The 15091-nt window shown below is 31.5% G+C and overlaps 1 pseudogene; it reads left to right on the top strand.

Annotated features, from left to right (window-relative positions):
• The first annotated feature begins 570 nt into the window (after positions 1–570).
• On the top strand, positions 571–5317 carry LOC149255548 (protein PAT1 homolog; annotated as a pseudogene).
• The last annotated feature ends 9774 nt before the right edge of the window (positions 5318–15091 follow it).

The raw sequence follows: 15091 nt of genomic DNA, 5'->3' as shown, positions 1-15091 counted from the left end.
GTTAATGGAGTCATTTCAAATCACAAGGATATAAGTGTTAAAATTTCTTCATATTAGATGGATTTCTATAAGTAAATTCATGGAAAGGCTCATCAAGCTCATGCCGGGAGTTAGTTGAGAAAAAAATGTATGAGATGGATACAATATTTCAATTTTAATTTTTCATCCACTTGCATATGTGTTTATTGAGTTAAATAAGTTGAATCAAAATATTTAAGAGTATCACGTGACTTTACATCTATTAGAGTGAGTTTGTATATCACTATTATCTTGCTTCATAAATGATTTCTAAGAGACACATTTGGGGCAGGTGCAACGCACACATCATCTTTTTTAAGTAAAACACAACAAGGAACTCTTGGGTTTGCAGATTGCACAAGTATGGTACATGTACATGCATTAAGATTTGAGAGTTTACTAAAGTCACAAATATTAGGGACACTAGATGATTGCATTATGTTGGAAAAAGGTTTTATAATAAGGGTAGTTGACTCTCTAAATGCAAGGCTCACAAATTTACCTATTTTTAATGCAGCTAAGTTTTTTAGTCTTTGTAATTATTATGAAGATATGGATGATAAAGATTCTCAAACAAGAATATGGCTGACATGTTTATGTGAGAAATTTAGTGTTGGAGATTTGGCTATTATGGACAATGTTAAATGTATGGGTGAAATGGATGACTTTATTTGTACTGTGTATAAATCTTATCCAAAAACACATATGTTTGGAGCATGCGATCTATGTGGAGGTGAACCTAGATGGTTTGAAGGATTTCCATGTTTGATGCAACTATGGCCAATAACTATTGTTATTCGAGCTAGTACAAAAGTATGTGATATAGGGTTTTCAAAATTAAATCGGATAAAAAATGATGATAGATCAAGACTTTCTTTAGAAACATTGGATATGTTAATGTTTTTATCTTTTAGTTCACCTCATGCTCTAAATTAGGTTGATTGGAACACTATTTATGATGGATGGAAATAGATGAAACCTCAAAAGCCTCTTTCACTAGGAAAACAGATACATATCTCTAATAATATAAGATCTAGTAATTTTGAAGAATGTGAATTTGTAACTTTCAGTGTTTATTATCACCTCTTACTCTATTGAGCACTTGAAAGAACCATTTTGGTAAGTGAAATTTTTTAGTTTAAGGGCATTTGACTTTTACTTTTTGTTTTATAATATCTCTCAAGTTTTAATTTGTTCTACAATCAACTTATTTTACAAAAGTTTCTAAATTTTGTAATTTATCAATATACTTACCTTTTGATATTTTTGTTTCATATCTCATAAATGCATGTCTATGAGAAAAATTTGAACAAGAAAAATTTTAGGGGCTAATATTCGTAGGTGGGATAATTTACCATAATTTTTCCTTTTTGTTTTTGAATTTCGATTATTTTCTAAAATGATTCACCTAAATTTTATAGTACGCCATTATTTTACCTTTAAAATCGTCAAAATATTATATCGACTAATATAAAATCATTGGATCTAAATATTTCTACAAAGATATCACCAAATTTTTTACCATTTGCATATTAGGGACTAGTAACTTATTCGCCAAGGTTTCTAAGCTTTAAGATAAACTTCCATCCTTAAATTTTCCCTAAATTTGAAAGATAACATATTTGTTGAGATCATATGCATAGTCCACTATATACAAATTTAAAATTTCAAATCATGATTAATGTTATCACCTACCGTTTGTGGAATGCATATATTCTAAGATAAAGACTAGTATTTATTTTGTTTATCATTTTTTTAAAGATATGATTATAGGTTAAGTAGTAGGCATTATATATGAAGACATAACCATATTTTTTCTAGCTTGTATGTGAATCTTTTATCAAACATATTGAATGTAATCATTGTAGAATATTGTGCAAGATATGCTAAGTTGGAGGTGGTTATTGGTTACATAGTCATTTAAGTTTTTCGGACACATTTATTACGTAATATAAATCTGGGATAGATGGTTTAATGAAAACAAATGGAGATACACGAAACATGATGTAAAAAATACTCGAGTGCACCTTTGATTTGGGGACATAATGTACTATTTCATTTTGAAAATAATTAATACAATTTTTAAATTTTATTATTATGTAAATGTGCATTTTTCAGATTTGACTATATTATCTAGATTTTTTTAACTACCATTTGGTTTTCGAAATTTAATTTATTTAATAGAAATAAATTGATAAGAAATGAAATGTAGAGATAATATAATGTTTTCAATTGAAATGTATTTTTTTAAGCTTTTCATTATGTAAGGGCTGCCATGAATATATGCCCTTCTAATTGAAATTAGGATCAACCCTTCAAATTTGATCACTGAGAGTAATGTGACAAATCAATGATAACATTTTTTTATTTTTCAAACTTCTTCTTTTATTTGAATGTGATTCTAACTCATAATCCTAGAAATTTATCCAAATTTCTATCAAATTTGTAAAAGACATCACTCACAGATAAATTTATTTACTATTTATCTGAACGGAAAGTAGCATCCACCTATGGTATTCATCCACTCATGGTATTTATCCACACATGGAACTTACCCATTGTATTGTAACATTGATCCAAATGGAAAGTGACATCCACCCATGTTGTTTATCCACCCATGGAATTTACCTGTGGTATTGTAACTATAAAAGGCTTAAGTGACAAACCACATTTTGTAAAAGGACATAGTGTTCACCACAATGTAGCTTTTACAGTTCTTCTTTGTTTTAATAAAAAAATTCTTTGTCGGGTTGTTTATCATGTGTTCTCCTCTTTTTTTGCATGTCAAATTTTTAGATGTTGAGGGCCTCCCCCCAAGATCTGGATCAGTGGTATCAAAGCGGGTTACAAATCCATCGCAATCAAGTTTTTATTTAAGAGTTTCCAAGGTAAAAGTCCGCACAAGGTTCTTATTCTTTGTCCCACAACCTATTTTTTCTTATTATTAGAAAATCCAGGTATTGGGGTTCGAATCGAGAAAACGTTTTTGGTATAACTCATTTTTATTTTTATTTTGTGGGGGGAGGGGGGGTGGTTTCAACATCCTTTGTTGCAATTCTCGATAGGTGTCAAGGATAAAATCGGGGGAAGTTTTTTGTTTCTTTAGTTATGCCCCATTGTTGTTTGAAGAAATAGGTCCAAGATTCAAATTGTAGGGAGTTTTAGGCAATTGATTGACGTTAAGAGCTCTGGATGACCAAAGATTCTGAAGATTTTTCATTCTAGTGTAACTTATAGTTGTGTTGCTTCTCCAAAGCTCCTTTGTGGTATTGTGCAAGAATATTCATATTTTCGTCGTGCAGTCTATTGTATAATTTTGTATTGTATTTACAGAAGATATATTTTGTTGCTTGTAAAGGTTAAGGCATTAAGTGTAGTTTTGAAGTCTCTTTTTGTTAAGTATTTTTGTATGTGATTGGCTTTGATATCTATTTATGACATGTTTGGTAAGAAGTTGTTAGATTGGGAGTGTATGGATTTAAATCATTAAGGATATGTTTACCAATGTTTAACAATAGTTATTGGAGACTTTGGATTTGGAGCTAGAGAATCCCCTGAATGGTTTCGAGAAGAAGATGTTTCCAATTGGTTGGATCAACAGATATTAGATGTTGATATTGAACATGAAGGAAGAAAATGGTGGCAGCAAGAAAAACATTCTCCAGTGAAAGCACCAGAGCCAAAACCACTTTATAAGCACCCATCATATCCTCCACAATAGTGGGGATGGGATAAAAAATTTCCTTAGTCATCATTCAGTTCATATCCTCCACCGCACTTACAAGTTTTACAAAAGCAACCATGTCATGGGTCTTATCCTTGTCAAGCATCACAAGTTGCCTTGTTTGAACCACCTCAAATGTCAAATTTTCATAGACCCCAACATCATTTTGGAGGAATTATACATTTTGTGATCCAATACGGAGGAGGGGTGCCTCAATACCACTCTTCAGGTCATATAATGTGTGATTTACCTCAGTAAGGCCACTGGTTGAATCATTGTAATATGCGACTAGGAGGGAAATTGAGGATTATGACTAATATGATGCATAACCAAATGCCCCAACCCAATGCTATGTTGCCTACACAAGCATAATCATTGCTGTAGCCAAAAATATTTCAAGCAATGTTGAGTGGTTTTCCTCATTTTAACATAACAAGTATTCAATTCACATCCTCCTTCACCAACCATGTAGAGATACAATAAGGAATTTTTGGGTGGTGATTTTAGGGATCAACGTAGTAAGTCTCAACAACATGGAAAGAAAAATAAACGTAATAGACAACAAAATTCAGATACAAACAGGAAGTAAAGTAGGCCTAATAATGTTTGGCCGTAGTTCCAATCAAAGTATATGTCTGCAGAAGAAATTGAGAGCATTTTTCGCATGCAACTTGCTATAACTCACACCAATGATCCCTATGTCGATGATTATTATCATCAAGTCATTCAAGAAAAGAATTCTACTAGTTCTCGATGAAAAAGTCAATTTTCACCATATTTTCTACGTGAATTATCACCTTGGAAAAAATTTGTAGCAGAGCCACATGCTTATCTTCAGGTAGAGGCACTTGGAAGAGTTCCATTTTGTTCTTCTGGAAGTGGACACTCCTTCAACACCAAATGCATTAGGTGATAATGTAGATGAATCAAAGGGCACTGAAAGACCCCTTGATTAGGAACCAATGTTGGCCGCAAGGATTGCTATCGAGGATGGGTTGTGTGTTCTTCTTGATGTGGATGATATTGATCGATTTTTGCAAGTATCTCAACTATAATATAGTGGGGCCCGATTAAAAATAAGGTGATATATATTTTTGGAAGGATTAGCAACTTCTTGGCACTTAGTTGATATTATTGGAGTAGAGGGTGACCATCCAATCAGGTTATCTGCAAAATATGACCTCGTTTTTCTACACCTGGTTTCTCTTTCCAAAGGCAGAAAACTTTTATCAAAATACCTAAAGCTTATCACACCTGTAAGTGAACTTGCACGAATTGTCTCCATGGTAGTTTTTTGTCATTTACGTTCTTGTCTTAACTCCAACTCCAAGTGCTATAGTTGGAATTGTGATGACTGTGGCTATGTTTGTTTTCAACATGGATTTAGATGACCTTATTGCTTGTTTGACACTAGTAGTTTGTTCTTCAGAGGAACCACCACTTTTTCCTCTTGGAAGTTCTACTCGTAATCGGGCATCAATGGTTTTAAAATTTGTTTTGGAAAGAGCTAGAGATACCCTGACAGATTCATGTGCTAATTATACCATACAATATGTCCAGAGAAAGAAAAAATAAATTTTTGATAGGGTTAGAATCGTAAGAATGCATCAACCACTTTTGTAAAATTTGATCTAAAACTGAAAACAATTTAGATGGTGAAAAAAAAGGAAAATTGGTTCTGATTCCTTGAAAAGGAAGTCAAGAGAGCAAAGCTCCTTGTTTCAAGCTTCATAAGTCAAGTGTGGATGTTGGAAAGAGGATAGTGGAATATTTTGATAAGGGATAACTCATAAAATTAGTTTTATTAGTCATATGAAATCGACTGGAAGTTGATTGCCATGGTCATGAGAGGGATGCCATCCAAGCCCTTAATCTCTTAGACAGATGAGTTGAGACAAAAATATTGAAGAAGAGTTCAAGTCTAGTAATACAGTCATTGAATGAGCTCAGGATTTGATGACGATAAGTGGTTACAATGATGGATAATGTACATGTTGAATATCTTCTCACTTGAAAATCCTTTCACCGTAGTTGATTTCTCTAGGAACCAATCCTTTTGAGGGCCCAAATGATTTTCCCCACGATGATGATGACATAATTTGAATTGATTTTATTAGAGACGCTGTTTCTTTATTACAAAAATTGAATTATGAGTAATTTGAAGAAACCTTTACAACATATAATTGGATAGGAGAATGTACTAAATAAGCCACCATACTTTGACCAAGGAGACTAACAAGGATCAATGGGTCACCCACAAACCCAAGGTTATGGGTCAACCACACAAAACCTTTTCATCAAAGTCCATTTCCTAAGATGCACACTGTCAGTATCACAGTTGGTCAAAAGCATTACATGGTATCTCTATCCTTAGATATTTGTTTGTTATGGTTATGGGTCATCCACAAACCCACGCTTAATCAAAGTCCATTTTCTAGGCCGCACACTATCAGTATCATAATTGGTCACGAGCATTATTGGGTATCTTTATCTTCATATATTCATTCATCATAGTCATGGGTCAACCACACAAAACCCTACTCTTCAATGCCCCTTTATATTCAATAAAGACTTCTCAGAAGGGAACTTCAAGCAATGGGGATCATTGCTTCTTAAGTGGGGAGGAATGATTCAAATGGAAAGTGGCATCCACCCATGGTATTTATCCACCCATAGAACTTACCCACGATATTGTAGCAATGATCCAAATGGAAAGTGGCATCCACGCATGGAATTTACTTGTGGTATTGTAACTAAAAAAAGATATAAGTAACAAACCGCATTTTGTAAAAGGAAAGAGTGTCCACCACAATGTAGCTTTTATAGTTCTTCTATGTTTTAATAAAAAGTTTCTTTGTGCGATTGTTTACTGTGCATTCTCCTATTTTTCTAGCATATCAATTTTTAAGATTTTGGGGTCCCCAAAATCTAGATCAACTACACCAGTAACTTATTCAATCATTTTCTATTAAACTCAAGAATCAATATCAAACTCATGTCATTCCGAATAAAGATTTAATATTGAGTATTCATTTGTGAATTTCACTTCTGTACTTGTCATCACTTATTGCACTAGAGGGTGAATAAAAGATTCGAAATATGATTTGAATACTCAACACATTCAGGTACCATGGCATGATTCACTTTCCATTTATTGTAAAGTTGCAAAGGGGGATAATGTTTAACACCAAAAAGCTTCAACATTTTAAATCATGTGTGAATTTTAAAAGGATCATGTATTCATGGATGTACCAAGTGTAGTTGGGCACTTTTTGTTTTTACTTTATTATGTCACTGCATGACATATATATAGGATTTTATATTGACTATTAGTCTCAGCAATACTTCAAAAAATTTCCGAATTTTCAAAGTTCACCTTAGTTTTGGTTTTTTTGATAATCAATTATGTCTGTCGGCTACCGCATCATGGCTACAATTTTCGAGAATGAACATCACCCCAATGTGGCAACGTGTTATTTTTATATTTATTGTGTACTGCGCTTTTTCATATAATCACGAGGCCACTCCTTCAGGTTGAGCCCACTTGTGCCCATTAATTGAATTCAGATATTCAGAACAAAAAATAACACCTAGAAAGTGATACACCATGTTTAAGTTTATTAATCATTATCTTGTCATATCCATAATTAAGCGACACAATTTTACTCCTTTGCTGAATTGATTATATTATGAAGTTCAAATTTCTTGGTTACAAAACTAAATGTTATGATTCTATTTGAATTTGAATTTGTAGATATGGTTAGATTTCGCTTGGCCTTGCGTGGAATGAAGAAATAATAATAACTTTAATGATATTAATACAATAAACATCTGACCATATGGGTTCACACATTGAAAGATTGAGACAAGATTTGAGCGGATCTTCGTCATGACAGATGACATACTTACACCCCTTCAGCTCCCTCGTGCTCTCAAGGTAAACACATGACTTCTGTATATGTAGACAGTACAAGGAAGGAACTTTAATCAACGAATTTTTTATGGCATCATTTACTGAGGCAAAGGAATTTCAGAGATCACCAAAAGTGGTTGGAACCCGATTTTTTTTTTTTTTTTTTAATTTCGTAGTAGCAGTGTTTAAATGTGTTCATTTATGGTGGAAATAGATTCAACACCATCAACACCATCTTAGATCCACCTTGGATTTAACATTAGGAAATCAAATTGGTTTATAATCCATGGTTTAAGGCTTGAAGAAATAAATTATGGAATGTAAGAGTACCAACTTAGATCCATCTTGGATTTAACATGAATCTCTGTTGATTAATTATAAAATGAATTAATATATAAGTTGAACGTAGATACATTTAAAAAAACATGAAACAATCTTCCACGGAGATTTACCCCACTTTACCATGGATATTATTAATCTATAAAGAGTTTGTTACAAAATATCAAGGACCAATACCATAGCTTATCAATACCACATTCCCAAAAAATCATAACGCACTTCATATGACACTTTTTCATATGGATAATTAATCAATTTAATTAAAAGATAAAAAGTGACATAACTACTTTCAATATAGATCCCAAACTTTGATTTGTTTATGTACTACTAATTTTTTTAGAATATTTTGTGATTGTTAAATCCCTACAATTCACTTAATAATTATTGATAATTAAATCAAAATGATTGAAATCCTATTCCAAAATAGACTCTCCTCCCTATTGGGATAATTAAAAATATTTATCATTTTTTTCCAAGGATTATCTTGTTCTCTACATTTATGGATGGAAAATGGTGTAAATTGTCCACCTTGACTATGGGACCCCATCCTCACGGGGGCAATAGATTCAAACCCATGACTTAGGAAGAAAGAAGTCACATCTAGTTCTAGACCTATTCCTAAGAATCTTTACCATTTATCCAATTGATGCACTAAATCGTTTTCCATTATATTATCATTAACAACAATGCAACCTATGGTTTTGCATTATAACATTGTTGAAATCAATACAACTAATTGGTATTTAATATTATGTCAATGATGAAATTAATGAAACTTTGTTTCTTTAAATAAGTTTTCATTGTATCATCAATAACATTAATAATAATTTATTATGTAGCATTAAATCATTATAACAATATGCAACTACTTGATACTTATGCATTTTATCACCACTGAAATCAATGCAATTGGTTGATTGATCTAATTCATTTTTCATTAAATCATAATTTCAATAGAAGTTGAATGTATTCCAACAATGAAACCAATTTTGACTTATTATGTTAGTGCATGACATCTAAGATCAACTTTGTGGCATTGTTTTTATCGTATAGATATTTTGGCTTGCACAAAAAAAGTTAGGGTTAAACTTTGGGTTCGAGGTTCCTATGCAGCGGACGTTGGTCACAACCTATATCAGAGTTCCAAAACCTAATGCCCCTACTGGGGCATTTAAACTAATTTAACATTCACTTACAGTTCTGAAGCGATGCTTGGATATTTTTATATTGTGTAGCATAACGTAACTAATATAATATAATTTCAAGTATCTTATAATGTGTTCGATCGATCACATGTTTTTAGTGGTTTGAGTCTAATGTAACTCTATGTATGTGTCTATTTTAAAGTGGGATGGAATATTTATGGTCTATGTGAAGAGTGATACCCGCTTTGTCATTCCATCTTTCTTAAGCAATGAGAAAGCTCAATGTTCATTAGGCAAAACCAAGAAAAATGTTTGGTGAGATAACACCCATCTCAGCTTATTGAAAGCATATCATGTTGGACGAGTAATTGCATATGCAAATGCATTTGTGGGTGAATGATTCTGTGTTTATATGTCATAGGTAGTTGAGTACTCTGTCTCATGGTTTATAAGAGGCCTCCTCTTATAGAGTGATAATTTAATTTTTGTGCTCTTGTTGCATATAGTAAGTTGGAAGCTAATGAATCTCATTCTGTAATCGTGTTTGAATAATGTACCAAACATTGGACGGTCATAGCTGAATTTGCTAGAAACAATATTCTTAAACTTTCAATTGCATTTATTCCTTGTAATTGGTACGCTTAATGGGCCTTGGAGTGTCGTTTCTACTTGTTTTGGGCACGTAAGTTGAACAAGGAAGTGCTCTCGTACTGGAGCATTTCTTCCTTATATTTCATGGCTCATCTATACATGTGCTTGTATATATAAGCATGTACTTCATCAACAAGTGGATAGAAAACACATTTTTTCACTCCCAAAATCCATGGAATTAACCAGATTAGTGAAAGTGGTAATCATAGCGGAGCATTTTGCGAATCAGGTTTAGTTTTGAGGGTCGAGGATGGTGTGGAGAGGTCCTTACTGTATATAATTATGGGTTCACTTGGACTCTAAAAACAAACCTTTTAGGGAACAATATACTCATGGACTAGGACATGAAGGCATCTTCCTCCCCATGGGAGTGGGAGAATATAATGTTATTTCCTAATAAATGAACTGATGTTGAAAAAAGGGCTCAATGGGAAAATGAAATAAGAGGTGGTGGGATACTATGATGAATGACGGTTCAATCCATAATGGGTATGTGTATTCTCCTAGTTGTGGCTCTGGATCCACTTTTGGGTATGGGTCATCTTCAAGAATCTCGGTTTCTATGGATTCCTGACCACTAAAATCAAGATGGGATCCATGGATTCCAGTGATATGGAGGAGAAGAATGTTAATTTCTTGGACTTGAGAAGCCAAGTAGGATCTAGAATAAATGAGACAGAAAGAGGAAAGTCCTCTCATAAGAGGGGGGATGTGGAGCTTAATGGTGGTAAGCATTGTCGTGGCACCAAGGAACATCAAGATCCACAAAGTTGTTCCAAAGATTCTAAATTCAAGGCTACGGCTATTCATGTGGAGGACACGGATATCGAAAACACAGAGAAAAACAATTATGTAGTAGCAATCCTAGTTTTTGCATTCTCTAGAGAATCTCATATAGCTCTGAAGCTTGGTGAAAGGAGTTATTTTGAAGATGTGTCTGGAGGGGGTCAAGTAAGAGCAACACCCATAATGGTTTTCCCTAGTCCCCTGGCTACTTGTGTAAAACAACCGCACATGCAATCAACAATTTTTCAAGTTGAAGGTTCCAATGCAGATCTTACAACTTCAAAATACTACCATCACATGCACAAAGTTTGTGAGATCAATTCCAAAATTGCCAAAGTCATGGTGGCAGGTCTTGAGCAACATTTTTTCCAATAGTGCAATGAATCTGGACATTGGGCGTTTATTTCTCTAATGCAAATGTTTGTTGGTTTTCCATGCACTTCTTTTTCATATAAATTTGTCTTATATGAAATAGGGATAATAAACAATCATGTTCTAATAAACTATAATGTGTTTCTCATTTATTATTTTTGTATACTATTTCATGCATTTAGCCTTTGGTGATGCAATAATTGTTGGATTTTGAACACTGAAGATTAGGACCCAAACCAAATTCCATGCTTTCCAGATAACCATTTTCTCATTGTCTTGGGATGGAATCAACCAAAAGAGGCGTGATATAGTTTGCTATTAATTTGTGCCTTTGGATATTTTCATATATTAATATGCTCAAACCTTTTTCATTCTTTTAGCCTTTATACAAGTCTTTTTGTTTAGTAGGCTGTAAAATGGTGAAAATGATGTGATGATCTTTTTAGACTACTAGTTGTGATTTTCACAAGCACATTGGACTTCATAGTTGTTAAGAGTTGTTTTGTACGTGATATATGGGCCATCTTTAGTAGTTTCTTAAAATATTCTTCCATTGTAACGAGAAGCATTACTTCTCAAGATCTACCTAATTATGTTTGAGCCAAGAGCAAGGGTTGTTGTGATTCATGTTTCAGCTTCATCCTCATTACAAGTTGAAGAGACTATTCTTTAAAGACTATTTTTCTCAGAAAGTTAATCTTAATTTATTTATTTTTACATTAAAAAGCATAATTGCTCATTCCTGTCATATTGTTATTCACTTATCCTATTTTCCGAAATCAATAAAATGAAAAGAACTCAAAATTTCAAGTGCATATCTCCTAATTCAAAGTTGTAGTTTCTATTTTTATATTCTCCTTTAGCACATTATTTATGTAAATTTTTTTATTTATGTATAAAATTTTACAAGCATCGCCTTTTGATGTAGTTGGACTCTTTTTATAATGCACTATTTTGGTCCCATTTGTCAATGCGAAGCTGCAAACTCTTTTTCAGTATCATTCTTGGTTATGCAATCTATCTTATGTATCTTTTGGTTAAACAAGTTGGTCTATTTTTTTACCTAAGTGTAAGATTTCTGTTGTATATATAAGAAATAAATTTATCATTCTTTTTAGGGAATGTTCATAAATTTTCTCTCTTGTAAAATTTTCTTTTTGGTATATCAAATTCTTGGATTTTAGCTGAATAATGGCCAATGGTAAAATGAAAAAAAAAATGTACCATATAGTAGGTGTGAAGTATTTCATGCAGAGTTCAACACTTTTTTGTTCTTGTCCATCTTTGCATTTGAACACATGATAAACTCTCTATATTTTTTGATTTAGTAAACAACAATTGTTTATAAGGAAATGACATGATCTTTAGTACATTATCATTCAATTAATGTTCTCTTTTCTATGTGACTTGACCTTTATGTAGGTTTCATGTATTGTCGGAATTTGTTGATGGAAAAGATATCAATTTGCAAAATGACTATCATAATTGTTTTGAAAGTCTAGACCCCCTTGTAGATGTGATTACCATGACCTCAATTTAGAGCCAAAAATTGCAATTAAAATTTATTTTTTCAATAGTTTGAGTTTCCATTTCAGTGGATAGCCTGCATCTAATAAAGATGGGGAACAATAATAGAACAAACAAGAGGTTTCCAGACATGCACAAAGTATTATCTATATTTATATGAAGAAAATATTGACTGTTAAAATTGATGGTCACTTTTCATTTGCTTAGAAGATTTGAGCGTCACTACTTTTTTCTTTTTAAATCCTGATCCAATCTACAACATTGTTTGCAATTGCTAGTAAAAGGTTATAACATGAGACTCATTAAGTAACAAATTAATATCTTGTCAATGGTACTAGTGAACTTGCAATGGCCTTTGTTGATTAAACTTGTATGAACCAAACTTCAAAATATTTAAAAAAATAATCAAAACTACATGTACTTAGTTCATGTATATAAATAAAATAGTGATATGTTACTATATGGCTCTTGTTATTAAATATGAATAAATAATATTCATAATAATAATTTTCCAAAAAATATTTTGAATATTTATAAGAGTTCTTTTTTTATCTATTCTTAAACCATTTGAATATTTTGTAAAAGTGTTATTTTGATAAATAGAAGGTTTTTAAAATTCAAATACGTGTACAATTTAATATTAATATTATTATTAATATGAGTGATATTTCATGTTTTTGACATTATTTAATGAGGCAACAATTTATTTTATTAATTATATTAAAGGAGATCGTTGTGTTGTCATGCTTTTTAATTTAATGTAATTGTAGTTGTTTAATTTTTATGTTTTCATTGGTAAATATTATTGTGTTTCCTACCAAACCTATTGCAAGCAACTTATAGTTAAGTTTGTTTAATTGGTTAAGGTCAAACATCTAGCCAGATTAAAGGAGATCTTTAATTAAAGGAGATCTTTTTGTTGTCATGCTTTTTAATTTTATGTAATTATAGTTGTTTAATTTTTATGTTTTTATTGGTAAACATTATTGTGTTTCCTACAAAACATATTGCAAACAACTTACAATTAAGTGTTTGTTTTTTGGTTTAGGTCAGACATCTAGCCAGATTATAGGAGATCTTTGTGTTGTCGTGCTTTTTAATTTTATGCAATTGTAGTTTAATTTTTATGTTTTCATTGGTAAACATTTTTGTGTTTCTTACCAAACGTATTAGAAGCAACTTATAATTAAGTGTTTATTTAATTGGTTAAGGTCAAACATCTAGCCAGATTAAAGGAGATCTTTGTGTTGTCATGCTTTTTAATTTTATGCAATTGTAGTTGTTTAATTTTTAAGCTTTTATTGGTGAACATTATTGTGTTTCCTACCAAAAGTATTGCAAGCAACTTATAATTAAGTGTTTTTTTAATTGGTTAAGGTCAAACATCTATCCAGATTAAAGGAGATCTTTGTGTTGTCATGCTTTTTAATTTCATGCAATTGTATTTGTTTTAATTTTTATGTTTTTATTGGTAAACATTATTGTTTTCCATACCAAAAGTAATGCAAGAAACTTATAATTAAGTGTTTGTTTAATTGGTTAAGGATTAAAGGAGATCTTTGTGTTGTCATGCTTTTTAATTTTATGCAATTGTAGATGTTTAATTTTTAAGTTTTTATTGGTAAAAATGAATGTGTTTCCTTCCAAACTTATTGCAAGCAACTTATAATTAAGTGTTTGTTTAATTGGTTAATGCCAAACATCTAGCCAGATTAAAGGAGATCTTTGTGTTATCATGCTTGTTAATTTTATGCAATTCTAGTTGTTTAATTTTTATGTTTTTATTGGTAAACATTATTGTGTTTCCTACCAAAAGTATTGCAAACAACTTATAATTAAGTGTTTGTTTAATTGGTTAAGGTCAAACGTCTAACCAAATTAAAAGAGATCTTTGTGTTGTCATGCGTTTTAATTTTATGCAATTGTAGTTGTTTAATTTTTATGTTTTTTATTGGTAAACATTATTTTGTTTCCTACCAAAGGTATTGCGAGCCACTTATAATTAAGTATTTATTTAATTGGTTAAAATAAACATCTAACCAAATTAAAAGAAATCTTTACATTGTCATGCTTTTTAATTTTATGCAATTATAATTGTTTAATTTTTATTCTAAAACATTAATATGTTTCCTACCAAAAATATTGAAAACAACTTATAATTAAGTATTTATTTAATTAGTTAATTTAAAAAGGAAAATCCCAAAAAAACACCATCCTTTTCTATTAATATAAAGAAAAGAAAATATAGTAACATGTTGTCAACCCAAATCTCATCAAAATAAACCCGAGTGCTTAGACTGTAAGATTTACATCCATAATTTCAACAGACTCAAAAAAAACCAAATCTGTAAACATACCCATAACAAAATATAATAGGAGCATAATGTATTTATGATATTACAAAGTGAGAAAAATTCAAGGCTGTAATGAACTGGACGCTGACCGTAGCCGAGTTCCTCACACTGTCCCAATGATGCAGGAATGGATTTAGATCCAGATTAGTTGGCCATCTAAAAGTTGATTTAAAAATTTTCTTTTGACAAAAAAAATTGTATTTCCTATCTTGATTGCAGATTTTTATAATTTATTTTTTCAAAATTCTTGTAATTTCTATTT

Source organism: Pinus tabuliformis, chromosome 7, assembly GCF_031772625.1.
Source record: "Pinus tabuliformis cultivar Carrire ecotype Pingquan chromosome 7, CPIR1, whole genome shotgun sequence".
Lineage (NCBI taxonomy): Eukaryota > Viridiplantae > Streptophyta > Pinopsida > Pinales > Pinaceae > Pinus > Pinus tabuliformis.
The sequence above is the reverse complement of the archived record's forward strand: the minus strand, read 5'-3'. Positions and strand labels throughout refer to the sequence as shown.